General features: G+C 39.4%; 1 long non-coding RNA gene across 1 annotated transcript in view; it reads left to right on the top strand.

The window, feature by feature from the left end:
- Positions 1 to 674: 674 nt before the first annotated feature.
- Positions 675 to 18,804, top strand: part of LOC148776287 (uncharacterized) — a 32,227-nt gene continuing 14,097 nt past the window's right edge. The window contains exons 1-2 of the long non-coding RNA XR_016038486.1: positions 675 to 793; positions 14,430 to 14,515. This is a non-coding gene — a long non-coding RNA (uncharacterized LOC148776287). The remainder of the gene's footprint in view (positions 794 to 14,429; positions 14,516 to 18,804) is intronic.

Raw genomic sequence — 18,804 nt, forward strand, 5'->3', positions numbered from 1 at the left:
CTGCGATTCTTGGGTTACCACCAGCTGCCATTTTGAATCTTTCCCATGAGCACTGAAGTGAAACCCACGTGGGGCGGGGGTGGATCAAAGCCACAATGCTAATAATATTATCATAATATTACGATGTGGCCAAGATTACTAGAGGATGACTTGAGATCCCTTCTGCACAGGTGTTGGGCTGGGAAATCCTCTCTACCACAAAAGGGAGGAGGCTGTGGTGGGTTGCTTTGCTTTCATCCAGTCAGGGCACACTGTTCCTGTTGGCGGTTTATCTCAAGGGGTCAGCATGAAACTTGGTGCTGCAAGGTAACTGGAAACCTAGCTATCTGCTTCTTCAGTCCTACCCTGAGCCTGGTGGAATGGCGGCTCTTCCACTCTCTGTTGCACTGCCGCACCCGCTCTCTCCTGGTTCACTCTCTGTCCTGGCTCCTGAGAACTGATGATAGAGGCTAATCTACTTGGAAGGGCAGCAGAGGGTAAGTGAGGACATTGAAATGATTAAATCCACAGAGAAAAGCTGAACCAAAGTATTACATTTCCACACAGCTCCTCCTCACTGCTTTTGACTGCTTTCATATACCATTGAGTCTTTTTTTTTTTTTTAGGCTGATAGCTTCTTATCACTTGCTAACTGGCTGTGCCTGCCTAGTGGGTTGAGTTTCTGTTCAAATTGAGCCTGCAGAGAGAAAACAATGAAAGAGGAGACAGAAAACTAAAGGAGACGCTGGAGGCAGAGAGGCTCAGGCCTTCATCAGCCCTATGATGACCTTGAGAGAACAGAGGCAGATGCAAGGTCTGATACTCATAATTATGATGTAAGAAATGGGGATCAGAAAAATGGGAACGTGGGTAAGAATTTTTCCTGTCACTGATTGCATTCTGCTTCAACTAGACATAATGGCACGAAAGTTTCAACTGACATTTATTAGTACAGCTGCTCACCAAATTATGATCATGGCTTAATTTTTCCCCTTCATTTGCTGCATCCTCCTTTTCTCCTCTTCCCCTTTACCCTTCCTCCTCTTTCTGCTTCTAAACAAAGTGCTCAAGTCCAAAAGAGAAAAGCAACAGTGCTTTGGCAAAGTATTTGGTTTTAAATGTCCATTTTAAAGAATTAAGGAAGATGATCTAAAAAGTGAGGTAAGTTTCTGAACTGGACTAAATTTCACAGAAGAGGAAAGACAGAAAAGACATACATTTATAAAATTTAAATAAAGGCTTTTGTTTTTCAATTATTAAAGGGAAAGCTTTGAGCTTGTAATGGAAAAACTGATAATTAAGATAAATGAGCTCTTCAGTGAGGGAGAATATCGCAGTTTGACATTCAATCGAATCCCTGTTTCTAAAGTATTTTCTACTTTATCTAGTTTGTGCCTGTTTTTCCAGGTACTAACAATTTTATGCCTCTGCCTAGAATGTTTTCAGTCCTTGTAAGTGAAGTGAAAGTTGCTCAGTCATGTCCAGCTTTGGTACCGCATAGACTATACAGTCCATGGAATTCTCCAGGCCTGAATCCTGGAGTGGGTAGCCTTTCCCTTCTCCAGGGGATCTTCCCAAGCCAGGGATTGAACCCAGGTCTCCCTCATTGCAGGCGGATTTTAAGCCACCAGGGAAGTCCAAGAATACTAGAGTGGGTAGCCTATCCCTTCTCCAGGGGTTCTTCCCAAGCCAGCAATTGAACCGGGGTCTCCTGCATTGCAGGAAGATTCTTTACCAACTGAGCTACCAGGGAAGCCCTAAGTCCTTGTAAGGACAAATACAAATTAAAAATAAAGTACTTCAAGAAAATAGTACCCTAAACTTCAAATTTCAGTGGGAGAGTGAGTACCTAATTATTTATAAAATATATTATTATATTTATTTTGTTATTATACTTACTACTGCTGCTGCTAAGTCACTTCCGTCGTGTCCGACTCTGTGTGACCCCATAGACGGAAGCCCACCAGGCTCCCCCGTCCCTGGGATTCTCCAGGCAAGAACACTGGAGTGGGTTGCCATTTCCTTCTCCAATGTGTGAAAGTGAAAAGTGAAAGTGAAGTCGCTCAGTCATGTCTCACCGTTAGCGACCCCACGGACTGCAGCCTACCAGGCTCCTCCATCCATGGGATTTTCTAGGCAAGAGTACTGGAGTGGCTTGCCATTGCCTTCTCAGATAACAATACTACTCAGTCATAAAAATGAATAAAATTTTGCCATTTGCAGCAACATGGAAAGAAAGACAAATATTTTATTATATCCTATATATGTGGCATCTAACAAAATACAATGAACTAGTGAACATAACAAAAAAACAGACTCACAGAATAAACCAGTGGTTACCAGAGGGGAGGGGGGAGGGGAAATATCCGGGTAGGGAATTAAGAAGCACAAACTATTAGGCATAAAATAAACTATAAGAAAATATTATACAACACGGGGAATATAACCAATATCTTATAGCAATTATAAATAGAGTGTAACCTTTAAAAATTGTGAATCCCTAAATTGTACACTCTTACCTTATATAATATCGAACTGCAACTATGCTTCAGTAAAAAAAAAAAAATTTGCTGATAAAAAAGGGAGTCAGATAAATTTTCTCCTTCACTCACACTCTCCATTGCTGCCCTATCCCATGGGCATAAAACCCGGTGCTCTTCCCAACGACTTCCTGTGTCCTGCCTCCTGTCCAGTCCCTGTCTGACCTCATCTCCTGCCTTCCTCCCTTTCACTCACCCCTCTGCAGCCAGGCTGTCCTCCTGTTGTCTTCTCTGTCAGGATATTCTTTGCACTTGGTCTCTCTGCATCATTCTGAGCCACCTGGATGACTCACTCCACCTAATTCATGTCTTCACTTAAGTGGCATCTTTAATGGACACTTTAGTTAAAAAGTATAATACTCCCCCCCATCAATTCTGGACCCCTATGCTTCTTTGCTATTTTTATTTTTATGCTTAACATTTACCACTATCTACATGTTATATATGCTGCTTATTTTTCTTGATTGTGGTTCATACCCTCCTGATAGAATATAAATCTCTGAAGGCAGGAATTTTTGCATATAGTGTTTACTGCTGCATTCTGGGTGCCCAGTCTAGTATCTGGCACACAGTGGAGATGTAGACGTTATTTAATGTATCAAATGAACAAATATAAATCTATATCTTATATTTAAAGAAATACATACAGAGAACATAAGCATTTATCCAAAACCCCACCTACAGGCACTCAGTGATGGATGGGGACAAGACTGAAACCAGTCAAGGTAAATGAACAAAGTCAAAGGTCATCTTTCATATTAAAAAAAAAAAAAATTCCAAAGGTGACCATACTTATCCTCAGTTGGAGCTTTCTTGGAGGTACCCCTAACATTCTAACATGCATATTTATTCAACAACATTTATTGAGCATATATTATGTTCCAAGCCCTGTTCTAGATGCTGGGACTTAGCAACAAACACAACAGGAAAGGAACATGTTTAAAATGTCTTCTAGTAGAATACAAAATATAAATCACTGGTGACAAATGCTGTAAAACATGGTGGGATCTTATTGAGTGTTTGGTGTGGAGTGGGAGAGGGAATCTATTTAAAATTTGGTGTCCAGGGTAGCATTATTTTAGGAAGGAAAATTTAATCCAAAGTCTATATTAGAAGAATAAGATTGCACTGATCTGGGCAAAGACCTTTCCAGACCAAGAGAATAGCTAGTGTAAAGGTGTGTACTTGGAAAGAGCATGACATGTTGGAGTAATAGAAGATGGCCAGGGTGGCCAGCACATTGTAAAAATGGATATCATTGCATGAGATGAATCTAGAGAGGCAAGCTAGTTCATATATTGCCTCATAAGCCAAAGGAACAAAACATTGTTTTTTTTTTTTTTTTAAAGGAAAGAGAATACTCTGGTCTGATTTACTCAACATAGATCACCCTAGTTGGTGCCTGGCATGGAGTATAAAGGACAGGAGAAAAAGAAGATTAATGTAGTGACCCAATACAACAGTGATGGGGTTCTGAAGAAGGTTTGTGACAGTGAAAATGGAGAGAAGAGGAAAGATTTGGGAGATGATTTGGAGTTGGAGTCAAGAGAAACTTTTGCTGGATTGAGGGAGTAAGGACAAGGAAAAATGCAATCAGATCTTTGGATTTTGTCTGTAGGTATTCATGGACAGTGTTGCTAAGAGGGAGTAAGGTAGAGAAGAGTTTTAGAGGGAGAGTTTGTTTTGGATATGTCAATTGTGAGGTGTAGATCATGTGGACAGTTATGTGGAGATGTCAAATTGGCAGGTGAATACATGAACTTAAAGTTGATACAAACTGGAGAGTAAGTATCAGATGAATAGGACTTAAACTTTTGGGAAGAAGTCTTTTAGAAAGAAGACATGGTTAACAGATTGAGCCAGTATTTGGTGATTGAGTAGTAGAGAAGTCACTTAAGTCTCCTGGGAAGGAGGAAAACCTGCAAGTGTGATGCTAGAGAAAACGGGACTGGTGGGGGTTTGGCTAACCTTGCTGGATATTTTGTGCTCTGAGATGAAGACAGAATATTCATCACTAAGTTTGGCCACCTGGAGGTAATGGGTGAAATTGACAAAAGCAGAGGTGCTGAAATGGTAGAGCCAGACATCCTGTGGTTAGAGATTCTGACTTGGTGATATTACTAGAACAAAGCAATTATTGAAATTGTCATCAATTGGTGAATTTTCCAAGACTTCAAATCTTGTTTATGGACACTGGTCTTTTTTTTTTCATGATGTTAATCAATATCTGTTCTCACAATGATCCTGAATACTCCAGTTGCAATGACAGAAACTGGCTTTAAAAAATGAAAAAAAAAAAAAAACAAAACTCATATGTATGTTTACTTATGAAATTAAACATTTAACTGGCTAGTTGAAAAGTTCAGAGTTATGAAGTCAACTGTGCTTGAAAACTAATTAATTAATTAACAAAATGAAGAGGAGCTTCTCCTTGTGGTTTCAACAGTGTATATATTTGTAGGTATAAGGAAATATCATTTTCAAGTATGCTTGCAATTTATAATATCTGGGGAAAATATTTATATTTTACTCTCTCAATACTTGGCAAGTGGAACGCCTCTGTAAATAATTTTTCTTTTATGAGCATAATATTTTTTTCATCAATACAGTAGTTTAAACCTCCCACTTGCTGTGATTGGTTTTGGGTTCCTCTGCACCCCACTGGCAGAAACCATGGCAGGGTGTCCACAAAATGCACAGACATTCTCTGTAAAGCAGGGGAGAAGCCAATATTTACTGTTTAAGCTTACCATGTTCTAACACTAAGAGCTAGAAAGGCTAAGAATTCAAACTCATCACAGCAGGTGTTACATAAGGAGGGGGAAGAGAAAACCATCATATATTAATTTAGCTGTTGAACTCCCCCTGACACACACAATATGGTGTGCTGTTTCAAATATATGTTATTTTCCTGCCTGTAGCAGTCCATCTGCTAAGGAAGGGTTCTTTAAATACTTTAGCTGAAAAGAAATAAACTTCAACAATACATTTTCTAAAAGCTTTTTTTGGTTCTTGTTGATTTTATGGTGGCATTCAAAATAATACATCAGAAATACTTTGCAAGCAAAACTCATTTTCTGCTTTTGTCCTTTAAAGAGCTCAGCTTCTTGGCACACAGTACAGTGTAGCAAAATGTTTTACAGGAAATAAGTTGTGTAGGTGCAAAATATCCCTGCATCAGGGGGTTGATGACTGCTGTCTATCTGCCAGGTAAAATTCATATCCCTATTATGAATGTGAATCTTTTTCTCAAAATAGGTATGTTTGCAAGGTGTTTTTATTAGCTTATGAACAAATACACGTTTTCAGTACTGAAAAATATTGCTTTAGTTAAGTGTGAAATTACATTATTGAACATATAATGAAGATTAAAGTGAAGGGATGTGGCCCAGTGTGTCTCCCAGTACAGACAGCATATGTAGGGATTTCTCCTTAGGGACATGCGAAAAGGACTTCAACTCTATAATTCTCTTCTTTCACCTTTTTATTTCTATAAATACATTTCAGGAGATTTATTTTATAGAGACCTACACTGTCTGTAGGTTTGGTTCTATTTATTAAATTCAACCATTCTAGGAGGGCAGTGTCTTCAGAAGAGCTATCAGTGTTTTCCTAGGAGGATCCATTTTGCTTAACAAATACCCACATATCATGTAAAACACTATCGCAAAAAGATAGAAATACAAACTACTCCAAAGTCATTTCCAACAAAGGCTTCTCCTTACTCTTAATTCCTCCTCATGTTTCTCTCTAAACCTCTGACTGTGTGCCTGTCTGTATTTTCTTCCGCTGATCATTTTCAGCTGAAGTAGAACAGGCAGTAAAATCATAAATTCTGTTTGTTTCCTGCTTGTAGCCGCTCATGCAGTTACACAGCAGGCTCCTTTTGAGGTGCGCCAGTAGAAAATTTGAAAACTTCAATGATTAGTTTGTAAACAAATTGCAAGTCATTTGTGGATTTGGTCACTCAGGAACTGTATTAAAATAATGATTTATATCAGCTGTGATAAGGGCATTGATGCTAAGCAGAGTAAACATCTTATCATTTCTTAATGGAAAACCTGAAGCAATTTTCTCATAATTTGAGTGCTTAAGTGTTGAATACATTAGCTTAATCCTTACTCCATTTCTTTTAAATTGAATAGTACATTTTTTCTTGTTGAAGTGCATTTGTTAATATATTTGCCATTGAAAGACTTAATCAATGATTTATGAGTATGTGGCACCCAATATCTGGAATCTTTTAAATTAATTCAATAAGACTATTACGTATAGTTTCTTAGTTTTTATAGCTTTCTTTTTCCCTTAGATTAAATTGCATGTGTGTGTGCATGTTAAATTGCTTCGATAGTGTCCAACTCTTTGTGACACTATGGACTGTATCCCAACAGACTCCTCTGTCCATGGGATTCTCCAGGCAAGAATACCTGAGTGGGTTGCCTTGCCCTTGTCCAGGGGATCTTCCCAACCCAGAGATCAAACACACATCTCTTGAGTCTTCTGCATTGGCAGGCGGGTTCTTTACCACTAGCACCACCTGGGAAGTCCCAGGAGGTTAAGATAAGCCAACTTAAATTCTAATGTCATCTGAAGGCTCCTATTCACCACATGGAGATAATTAAAAATGGTAGCTTAACTTCTCCATTCTTCAAATCATCTAATGGTATATTTTGTATATGGTGGTTCTGGTTACACCCTCTTGCAAAATCTTGTCCAGATTACCTTCATGTGGAACTTCTTGCAGTGAATGACACTTAGTACAATGAAGTTTAACAGATTGAAAGAGTCTTCTGAGTTTATGTGACCTCAGTTTAGCTAAAGATTAAAAGGAACGAAAAGTAGCTGTTCATTTTGTGAAAAATAATGGGATTCTCCCACTTTCAAATGAGTGTCTAATTTTGATAGAAGGAGATACACTCAATGAAATCTGAGAACTCTCAAACAAGTTTCATAGAGTAATTCCTGTGAGATCTGGTCACAGAGACCTGGAAGTACTTGACCTTTCAGCACCATTCTTTATGCAAGGAAAAATACGTCACTGTGGATGTAAACAGTGTTCTAGTTCGAGACCAGTACAAAATCTAAATTCCCTAGTTGATAAAACTTTGTGGATTCCTTCTTCTATAGCAGAAGTGCTGGCTATTGTACCCCTCCAACATGTGCTTATGATGACATTCAGTCTTGACAATGGAATGGGAGAATTCGAAACTTACCTCACAAATTCGGAAAATTCTTCCAGATTCCAGCATCAGAAGTCTTAATCAATGATGACCTTCAGCAAGGCATGGATATAATCATGGATATATTTTGTCCTCCAGGAGCAAAAATTGATGCATATCTGTGGTGTAAGGTTGAAGGCAAAATGGAGCAGAAAATTTGCTATAAGATTTTTAACACCACAGTTGCAGCTGATGTTATCCAATTTTGACATTCAATTTAATATATGCAAAATATTGTAATTTTAGAAAACATTACCCTTTTCTATGAGATTGCTATAAAATACATTAAAGAGCTAGCTCTGTAGTTTATTTTCGTTTTTAATCAGTATTATTATTATTTTTTAAATAGACATTGCGATATCTTAAAGCCCTGTTGTAACTTAAAAATGTGGCTGTTGCTCAAAATCTCCAGTATGATGGTTATGAAGTATATAAAAATGAGATACTGAATAAATAGGACTGTGTTTTCACTTCATCTTTACTCTTCTCCTTTTTGAGAAGCTATTTGGTTATGAAACCCTAACAATTGGAGTAGAAAATGGCAACCCATGCCAGTATTCTTGCCTGGAAAGTTCCATGGATAAAGGAGCCTAGTGGGCTGCAACCCATGGAGCCACAAAGAGTTGGACATGACACAGCTACTGAGCACAAGCACGAGCAACTTATCCATAAAAATGGGTGTTCCAAAGCATAATTTTTGTTCTCTTTTAGGATGAGTTCGTTCGTTCGTTCTTTCTGTCGCTCAGTCGTGTCCGACTCTTTGCGACCCCGTGGACTAGAGCCTACCAGGCTTCTCCATCCATGGGATTCTCCAGGCAAGAATACCAGAGTGGGTTACCCTTTCCTTCTCCAGGGGATCTTCCCGATCCAGGGATCGAACCCGGGTCTCCCGCATCGGAGGCAGACGCTTTAACCTCTGAGCCACCAGGGAAGCCCTAGGATGAGTTAATACAGTTATATTATTTTTGTGTTGTCCCCAATCAACTTTTTAGGACAACAGGTAACTTGGAATTCATGGACACTTTCTCTTTTTTATTAAGACTAATTCATCTCAGTCATTTAAGGAGCTCCCAGCTCCTTCTCTTTCTCTAAGAATGTATCCAAGGAAGTCTTGATGAAAAGGGCAGGCCTCATGCATAAAGGGACAAAATAATTAAAGAACAAAAACAGACATGTCTCCATTGTAATTTCTGCTTTGCTTTTGGTTTTCCCAAATTGACCATTTTGGAGAAACAGTAATAATGACAACAATAAGAACAATGTGTATACATACTGTCAACTACAGATTGGCACTTGTCCTCTACCTGTACAAGGATTAAATCATGTGCTGCTGTGGCTGCTGGTTTTCAGCACTCCCTGTAAGGAGTTTATTTTGGGGGGCTCCAAAATCACTGCAGATGGTGACTGCAGGCATGAAATCAAAAGACGCTTGCTCCTTAGAAGAAAAACTATGACCAACCTAGAAAGCATATAAAGCAGAGACATTAAAATGCTGACAAAGGTCCATATAGTCAAAGCTATGGTTTTTCTACTACTGTGGGCAGGAATCCCTTAGAAGAAAGGGAGTAGCCATCATGGTCAACAAAAGAGTCCGAAATGCAGTACTTCGATGCAGTCTTAAAAATGACAGAATGATTTCTGTTCATTTCCAAGGCAAACCATTCAATATTACACTAATCCAAGTCTATGCCCCAACCAGTAATGCCGAAGAAGCTGAAGTTGAATGGTTCTATGAAGACCTACAAGACCTTTTAGAACTAACACCAAAAAAGATGTCCTTTTCATTATAGGGGACTGGAATGCAAAAGTAGGATGTCAAGAAACACCTGGAGTAACAGACAAATTTGGCCTTGGAGCACAAAATGAAGCAGGGCAAAGGCTAATAGAGTTTTGCCAAGAGAACACACTGGTCATAGCAAACACCCTCTTCCAACAACACAAGAGAAGACTCTACACTTGGACATCACCAGATGGTCAACACCGAAATCAGATTGATTATATTCTTTGCAGCCAAAGATGGAGAAGCTCTATACGGTTAGCAAAAACAAGACCAGGAGCTGACTGTGGCTCAGATCATGAACTCTTTATTGCCAAATTCAGACTGAAATTGAAGAAAGTGGGGAAAACCACTAGACCATTCAAATATGACCTAAATCAGATCCCTTATGATTATACAGTGGAAGTGAGAAATAGATTTAAGGGACTAGATTTGATAGATAGAGTGCCTGATGAACTCTGGACAGAAGTTCGTGACATTGTACAGGACACAGGGACCAAGATCATCCCCATGGAAAAGAAATGCAAAAAAGCAAAAGGGCTGTCTGAGGAGGCCTTAAAAATAGCTGTGAAAACAAGAGAAGCGAAAAGCAAAGGAGAAAAGGAAAGATATAAGCATCTGAATGCAGAGTTCCAAAGAATAGCAAGGAGAGATAAGAAAGCCTTACTCAGCGATCAGTGCAAAGAAATAGAGGAAAACAACAGAATAGGAAAAACAGAGATCTTTTCAAGAAAATTAGAGATATCAAGGGAACATTTCATGCAAAGATGGGCTCGATAAAGGACAGAAATGGTATGGACCTAACAGAAGCAGAAGATATTAACAAGAGGTGGCAAGAATACACAGAAGTACTGTACAAAAAAGATCTTCACGACGAAGATAATCACGATGGCATGATCACTCACCTGGAACCAGACGTCTTGGAATGTGAAGTCAAGTGGGCCTTAAAGAGCATCACTACGAACAAAGCTAGTGGAGGTGATGGAATTCCAAATGAGCTATTTCAAATCCTAAAAGATGATGCTGTGAAAGTGTTGCACTCAATATGCCAGCAAATTTGGAAAACTCAGCAATGGCCACAGGACTGGAAAAGGTCAGTCTTCATTCCAATCCCAAAGAAAGGCAATGTCAAAAAATGCTCAAACTACCGCACAATTGCACTCATCTCACACGCTAGTAAAGTCATGCTCAAAATTCTCCAAGCCAGGCCTTAGCAATATGTGAACCGTGAACTTCCAGATGTTCAAGCAGGTTTTAGAAAATGCAGAGGAACCAGAGATCAAATTGCCAACATCTGCTGGATCATGGAGAAAGCAAGAGAGTTCCAGAAAAACATCTATTTCTGCTTCATTGACTATGCCAAAGCCTTTGACTGTGTGGATCACAATAAACTGGAAAATTCTGAAAGAGATGGGCATACCAGACCACCTGACCTGCCTCTTGAGAAACCTGTTTGCATTTCAGGAAGCAACAGTTAGAACTGGAACAACAGACTGGTTCCAAATAGGGAAAGGAGTACGTCAAGGCTATATATTGTCACCTTGCTTATTTAACTTATATGCAGAGTACATCATGAGGAATTCTGGGCTGGAAGAAGCACAAGCTGGAATCAAGATTGCCGGGAGAAATGTCAATAACCTCAGATATGCAGATGACACCACCCTTATGGCAGAAAGTTAAGAGGAACACAAAGGCCTCTTGATGAAAGTGAAAGAGGAGAGTGAAAAGGTTGGCTTGAAGCTCAACATTCAGAAAACGAAGATCATGGCATCTGGTCCCATCACTTCATGGGAAATAGATGGGGGAACAGTGGAAACAGTGTCAGACTTTATTTTTTGGGGCTCCAAAATCACTGCAGGTGCTCATTGTAGCCATGAAATTAAAAGACGCTTACTCCTTGGAAGGAAAGTTATGACCAACTTAGATAGCATATTAAAAAGCAGAGACTATTTTGCCAACCAAGGTCTGTCTAGTCAAGGCTATGGTTTTTCCCGTGGTCACGTATGGATGTGAGAGTTGGACGGTGAAGAAAGCTGATCGCCGAAGAATTGATGCTTTTAAACTGTGGTGTTGGAGAAGACTCTTGAGAGTCCCTTGGACTGCAAGGAGATCCAACCAGTCCATTCTAAAGGAGATCAATCCTGGGTTTTCATTGGAAGGACTGATGCAAAGGTGAAACTCCAATACTTTGGCCACCTCATGTGATGAGTTGACTCACTGGAAAAGACTCTGATGCTAGGAGGGATTGGGGGTGGGAGGAGACGGGGACGACAGAGAATGAGATGGCTGGATGGCATCACCAACTCGATGGACATGAGTTTGATCGAACTCCGGGAGTTGGTGATGGACAGGGAGGCCTCGCGTGCTGTGATTCATGGGGTCGCAAAGAGTCAGACACGACTGAGTGCCTGAATTGAACTGAACTGAACTGATGGTTTTTCCAGTAGTCATGTATGGATGTGAGCGTTGGACTGTGAAGAAAACTGAGCCCTGAACAATTGATGCTTTTGAACTGTGGTGTTGGAGAAGACTCTTGAGAGTCCCTTGGCCTGCAAGGAGATCCAACCAGTTAATCCTAAAGGAAATCAGCCCTGAAAATTCACTGGAAGGGCTGATGCTGAAGCTGAAACTCCAATACTTTGGCCACCTGATGTGAAGAACTGACTCATTGGAAAAGACCCTGATGCTGGGAAAGATTGAAGGCAGGAGGAGAAGGGGACGACAGTGGATGAGATGGTTGGAGGGCATCACCAACTCGATGGACATGAGTTTGAGCAAGCTCTGGGAGTTGGTGATGGACAGGGAGGCCTGGCATGCTACAGTCCATAGGGTCTCAAAGAATTGGACATGACTAAGAGAATGAACTGAACTGAACTGAAAGAAGTTCAGGGGTGTAGAAAAGAAATGATGCACTCTTTGCTGGAGAAAGAAAATGGCTGGACAGTCCCTTTGATAAGTCAACATTTTTAGGAGTTGATTTTATGAGCCCAGTTCTTCTATCTCCTTATATGCACTAAAATCCTTCATGATGACAGCTGTTCCTTATGACTAGCAAAAGCTTCATGAGACTAGCAGAAACCTTCTGAAAAAATATGTACTTGATTGCATGTACTCTCCTTTCACCAAAATCACATATATACTGACTTTCTCCCTTCCTCTCAGAAGCAATTTCTCAGAGATAACTGAGGTGCTGTCACATGGCCTGCAGTCCTCATTTTGCTCCCAAATAAAACTAAAACTCACAACTCTCAAGTTGTACATGCTTAAGTCAATGATACCGTATAGTTATCATCAGCATCTCTTTTATTTGACCCCATTTTAGAGCAGTTTTTAAAACAAAAATCATTTACTCTAAGATGCAATCACCATGAAAATTAACTTTTCTTTTTTTTTCCCTTTGTAAAAAAGAAACTGGTTTGTTTCTTTCCTGCTGTGGCAAAATTCTGATTCAAGCCAGATAACTCCATGAAGTCAGCTATTGCTTGAATTGTTTTCTTTAATTTAATAATAACAAAGTCTTGCTGTCATTCAGTTTACAAAGTACTTTTGAACCTTGAATCAACCTGGTGAAATAAGCGGGGCAGATGAGTTATTATTCTCAGTGGCATAATGAAAACTTGAACTCAAGTCTTCTGACTCTAAATTCAGTGGTCCCTCCAACATTTTATAAAATGTGGCCTAACCCAATACATCAAAGCATGAATAAATGCAACAGATCTGTCTGCTGTAAAAGCCTGTTTCCCAGAGCTCATTGTGATCCAAAGAGCCCCAAGGAGACCAGAAAGGTGGCTGGGAGGAGGGTGCAAGTTTCACTGTTCATCTCATCCTGTTTCCTGCCCTAGCTTACATAACCTTCTAATATTCAATTCTAATATCCATGGTAGCAATGTGGCCTGAATATCATTCTCTTCCATACCATAAGAACACCAGTGGATGAGATTTTATGGAGGGACAACATTCCAAGCATTGTGCTTAGCAATTTGTTTCCCTTATGAGACTGCTTTTTATATTTGATGTTCTAAATATAAAAGGATGCTCTCTGAAAAACAAATAATGCTGAGGCCAAACTTGGCTACAGATTATGGGATTTTCAGGGCTTCCTTGGTGGTTTAGTCAGTAAAGAATCCACCTGCAATGCAGGAGACCCGAGTTTGATCCCTGGGTTGGGAAGATCGAGGAAATGGCCTTGGAAATCCCATGGACAGAGGAGCCTGGTGGGCTATAGCCCATAGGGTCACAACTGTTGGACACTACTTAGTGACTAAACTACCACCATGGGATTTTCAGACAGTTCTACTGAAATATATATATATATATATATATATATACTAGATGTTTATTTTTCTTACATGTTATCTTAAAAGAAAATTTTATTGATCTGTTGAAAATCCTGGAAATGTAGAAGGGCTTCCTCTTAGGCATCATTTTTCTATTTCTCTTTTTAAACTAATAAAATATCACATTATGAAAGCAGTCTGCTATATTCAATATGAAGGAGAGCAGGCATTAGGCAGATATATGGGAACCAGGAATGGACTGAGAGCTGACTCACAATCTTTCTCCACAGGAAAGGAAGAATGTAGTCCAGTGTCTCAGGGAGTTATCTTGTAGAACAGCTGCCTTTATCTAGAGAGGGGTTTGACCCAGAGAGAGAAGCTGAGTCACAATGTGGATAAGAACTTACATTTCAAAGTTAAATATACAAGTCTTTAATCCCCAAATCTATGACTCGCTACCTGAGTGAGCTTGTTCAGGTTACTTAACTTCTCTAAGTATCTCTGGGAACACATACATACACATATGTACACGTACACAGATGCATTTTGAATAGGACATACGTTCATACAACTCAATAATCAAAACAATATGAAAGAATATAAAATTTAAAATCTATTTTTTCTTACTATGTCTTAGGTAATGTGACAGACTGTACCTTCCCTTAAATTGAAGAGGATTGGCATCTTAGAGTCTTAGTGTGGAAGTGATACAGTGGACTCGAGGTAAGATATAAAGGAAGATTTAGCTTCCTTCTGGTTCCTGTGAGATGCTTGCCCTTGGACTCAGTTGCCATGTTGTGAGGAAGCTCAAACAATCCAGGTAGAGAGGAACTATCATGACCTCTGGCTCACAGCCCCATCTGAGCTTCTAGTTGACAGTCAGCTCCTAATTGCCAGGTGTTGTCAAAAAGTCAAACTGAAGTGGCTATTCCAGCCCCATTCAGGTGACGTCAGCTTGTGTTACATGGAGTAACAATAGCCTGTGGTTGCTGATACCTCCTCAAATTGCAGATTAGCGCAAAAAAGCAAATGACTATTGTTTTAAGTCATCAGATTTGGAGTGGGTTGCCAAACTGAATTAGGCAATTGAAAGTGTTCGTTGCTCAGTCCTATCTAACTCTTTCTGATGCCTGACTGTAGCCCGCCAGGCTTCTCTGTCTATGGAATTCTCCAGATAAGAATACTGGAGTGGGTAGCCATTCCCTTCTCCAGGGGATCTTCCCAACCCAGGTCTTCTGCATTACATGCAGAATTTTTAGTGTCTGAGCCACCAGGAAAAACTGTTACACATATACTCAAAGATAAATCAGACGTATAATCAAGGATAAATCCATAAATGATTTGTGTTACTATGCAAATTTTTTCTAATTGAAAAGAGAAAACCTTCAATATTGAAAATTAGAGGGCTAATTTAAGTCCAACGGAGTCACTACTACAGATTTTCAACTATTCCATTTTGGTTTTGTTTCACACATTATAAAAAAATTAATCTGCAAGCCTAAGTGGGGAAATTTATATAGATTTCTCATTACACTTAGAGGCTATGTTTTTCATATTTCTGTTGTTATTTAGTCTCTAAGTCATGTCCAACTCTTTTGGGACCTCATGGATGGTAGACTGCCAGGCTTCTCTGTCCATGGGTTTATCCAGGCAAGAATATTGAAATGGGCTGCCGTTTCCTTCTCCAGGGGATCTTCCCAACTCAGGGATCAGGAAGGTGGTTCCTTTACCACTGAGACACCAGGGAAGCTACTAGATTTTATATTAGCATTCATAGAACTTTATTTTTTTTCCCTTTTAAACAACATGTAAATTTGCATGACACTTATAACTTCCTGCACTTTTACATACATTGTAGCCTTTGACACTCAGAATGACACTGTGACGTAGGTCTTGTTTTCCATAATTTTTAAGTGGGAAACTAGAGGCTTAAAGAGGTTTTCAGAGAAAAGCTTCACTGGGTCAGTTTTCCTTGATACAACACATTCCACCAGGCAATTCTTTATAAGCAAGTAGACCCGATAGTAAAACAAAGCTGGGTGTAACAAAGCTGCCACCCCAACCCTCTTCACCTCACTTGCCTACTTTACAATTCACACAGAGAAAGAGGGCACAGCGAGGGATGGTTTGAACTAGCTTCTCCATAGCAACATGCCCTTTACTCACCTGTGCAGGTAGCGGCTCTTCACCCAAGACCTCTTCAGTTACTCTGTACCTTTCTTTATTTCCTTCCTTATTCTGTTACTCTTCAAAAATAGCCTCACTTTGGGGCTCTTCATACTTTCAATCTCCTGATTTTTCACATGAAGCCTAAGCTACTTTTCAGTCTCCCTATATTATTCTGTAGAAAAGTTTCAGACTTCCATTTCAGTTTGGATTATAGCCTCAAAGAATTCTCCATATAAAAGTGTGCCACCAGGACCTGAGGCTGATCCCTGTCAAAGCTGCATTCTCTCCTATTCTGTTTCTAATTCTGTTTTGTTACACACATTTTTGTTTAAACTCATAATCTTTCTCTTTTCATTATAAAAGTAGTCTTTGCAATATATAATTATAAAACAATTTTATGTTTATAATTTATATAAAAGTTACATAAAACAGGCAATATATAATGAGAAAGGTGAATCACCCATATTCCATTTTCTGCACACTACTCTCCATCCATCATCCATTACCCTACCCAGAGATAAGTGTGATTAGCAGTTTGATAAGCATCCTTACAGTGGATTTCTGTGTATTTACATACATATTCAGATATGTATGCATAACTATTTTCTTGGATAAATTATGTAATAACATATCTTTCTGTGAAACTTTATGTTTTCATTAAAATTTGAGTCTTGAAACACTTTTCGTAGCATCCCAGTTAGATTTCTCATATTTCATAGTGACTATAACAACTTATTGGAGAAGGAAATGGCAACCCACTCCAGTGTTCCTGCCTGGAGAATCCCAGGGATTGGCGAGCCTGGTCGGTTCCCATCTATGGGGTCGCACAGAGTCGGACACGACTGAAGCGACTTAGCAGCAGCAGCAGTAGCTTAACAACTTATATTTCAGGTTGTATATAAGCTTATATAAAATAAAAGTTCTGGAAGGATCTGAAAATCCATTTGTTCTGAAATCCAAACGAGAGGGACAGTAAAATCATCATTTGATGGTGAGTAGGATAAGGAAGCTATTGTTTGATTCTTGGTAATGAATATTTATTTAACTTAAAGATGGTTAAAAGTAGAGTTTCCTATGTGTATTTTATAAGATGGATATGTTATAGTTTATTTAAAAATCTATGATTTAAACCAAAACCTGGTGCTTGCTCAAACTCATGACCATGAGGTCAGTGATGCCATCCAACCATTTCATCCTCTGTTATCCCCTTCTCCTCCTGCCTTCAATCTTTCCCAGCATCAAGGTCTTTTCAGACGAGTCAGCTCTTCACAGCTGGTGGCCAAAGTATTGGAGTTTCAGCTTTAGCATCAGTCCTTCCAATGAATATTCAGGTCTGACTTCCTTTAAGATTGACTGGTTGGATCTCCTTGCAGTTCTAGGGACTCTCAAGAGTCTTCTCCAATACCACAGTTTAAAAGCATCAATTCTTCAGCCCTCAGCTTCCTTTATGGTTCAACTCTCACATCCATACATGACTACTGGAAAAACCTTTGTTTTGACTAGATGGACCTTTGTCAGCAAGATAATGCCTCTGCTTTTTAACATGTTGTCTAGGTTGGTCATAGCTTTTCTTCCAAAAAGCAACTGTCTTTTGATTTCATGGCTGCAGTCACCATCTGCAGTGTTTTTGGCTCCCAAGAAAATAAAGTCTGTCACTGTTTCCATTGTTTCCCCCTCTATTTGTCATGAAGTGATAGGACCAGATGCCATGAACTTAGGTTTCTGAAAGTTGAGTTTTAAGCCAGCTTTTTCACTCTCCTCTTTCACTTTCATCATGAGGCTCTTTAGTTCTTCTTTGCTTTCTGCCATAAGGGTGGTGTCATCTGCATATCTGAGGTTATTGAAATTTCTCCTGGCAATCTTGATTCCAGCTTGTGCTTCATCCAGGCCAGCATTTCACATGATGTACTCTGCATGTACGTTAAATCAGCAGGGTGACAATATACAGCCTTGACATACTCCTTTCCTGATTTGGAACCAGCCCATTTTTCTGTATCTGGTTCTAACTGTTGCTTTTTGACCTGCATACAGATTTCTCAGGACGCAGGTTAAGTGGCCTGGTATTCCCATCTCTTGCAGAATTTTCCACTGTTTGTTGTGATCCACACAGTCAAAGGCTTCGGTGTAGTCAATAAAGCAGAAGTGGATGTTTTTCTGGAACTCTCTTGCTTTTTTGATGATCCAGAGGATGTTGGCAATTTAATCTCTGGTTCATCTGCCTTTTCTAATTCCAGCTTCAACATCTGGAAATTCACAGTTCACAAACTGTTGAAGCCTGGCTTGGAGAATTTTCAGCATTACTTCGCTATCATGTGAGATAGGTGCAATTGTACGGTACACTGAACATTCTTTGGCATTGTCTTTCTTTGGGATTGGAATGAAAACTGGCCTTTTCCAGTCCTGCAGCCACTGCTGAATTTTCCAAAATTTTCCAAATTTTCTGGCATATTGAGTTCAGCTGTTTCACAGTATCATCTTTTAGGATTTGAAATAGCTCAACTGGAATTCCGTCACCTCCACTAACTTTGTTCATAGAGATGCTTCCTAAGGCATGCTTGACTTCTCATTCCAGGATGTCTGACTCTAGGAGTGTGATCACACCATTGTGGTTATCTGGGTCATGAAGACCTTTTTTGCATAGTTCTTCTGTGTATTTTAGACATCTCTTCTTAATATCTTCTTCTTCTGTTATGTCCATGTCCTTTATTTTGTCAATCTTTGCATGAAATGTTCCCTTGGTAGCTCTAATTTTCTTGAAGAGATCTCTAATCTTTCCCATTCTATTGTTTTCTTCTATTTCTTTGCATTGATCGCTGAGGAAGGCTTTATCCTTGCTATTCTTT

Source organism: Moschus berezovskii, chromosome 10 (genome assembly GCF_049115385.1).
Source record: "Moschus berezovskii isolate FMDL1 chromosome 10, NW_MosBer_1.0, whole genome shotgun sequence".
NCBI classification, from domain to species: domain Eukaryota; kingdom Metazoa; phylum Chordata; class Mammalia; order Artiodactyla; family Moschidae; genus Moschus; species Moschus berezovskii.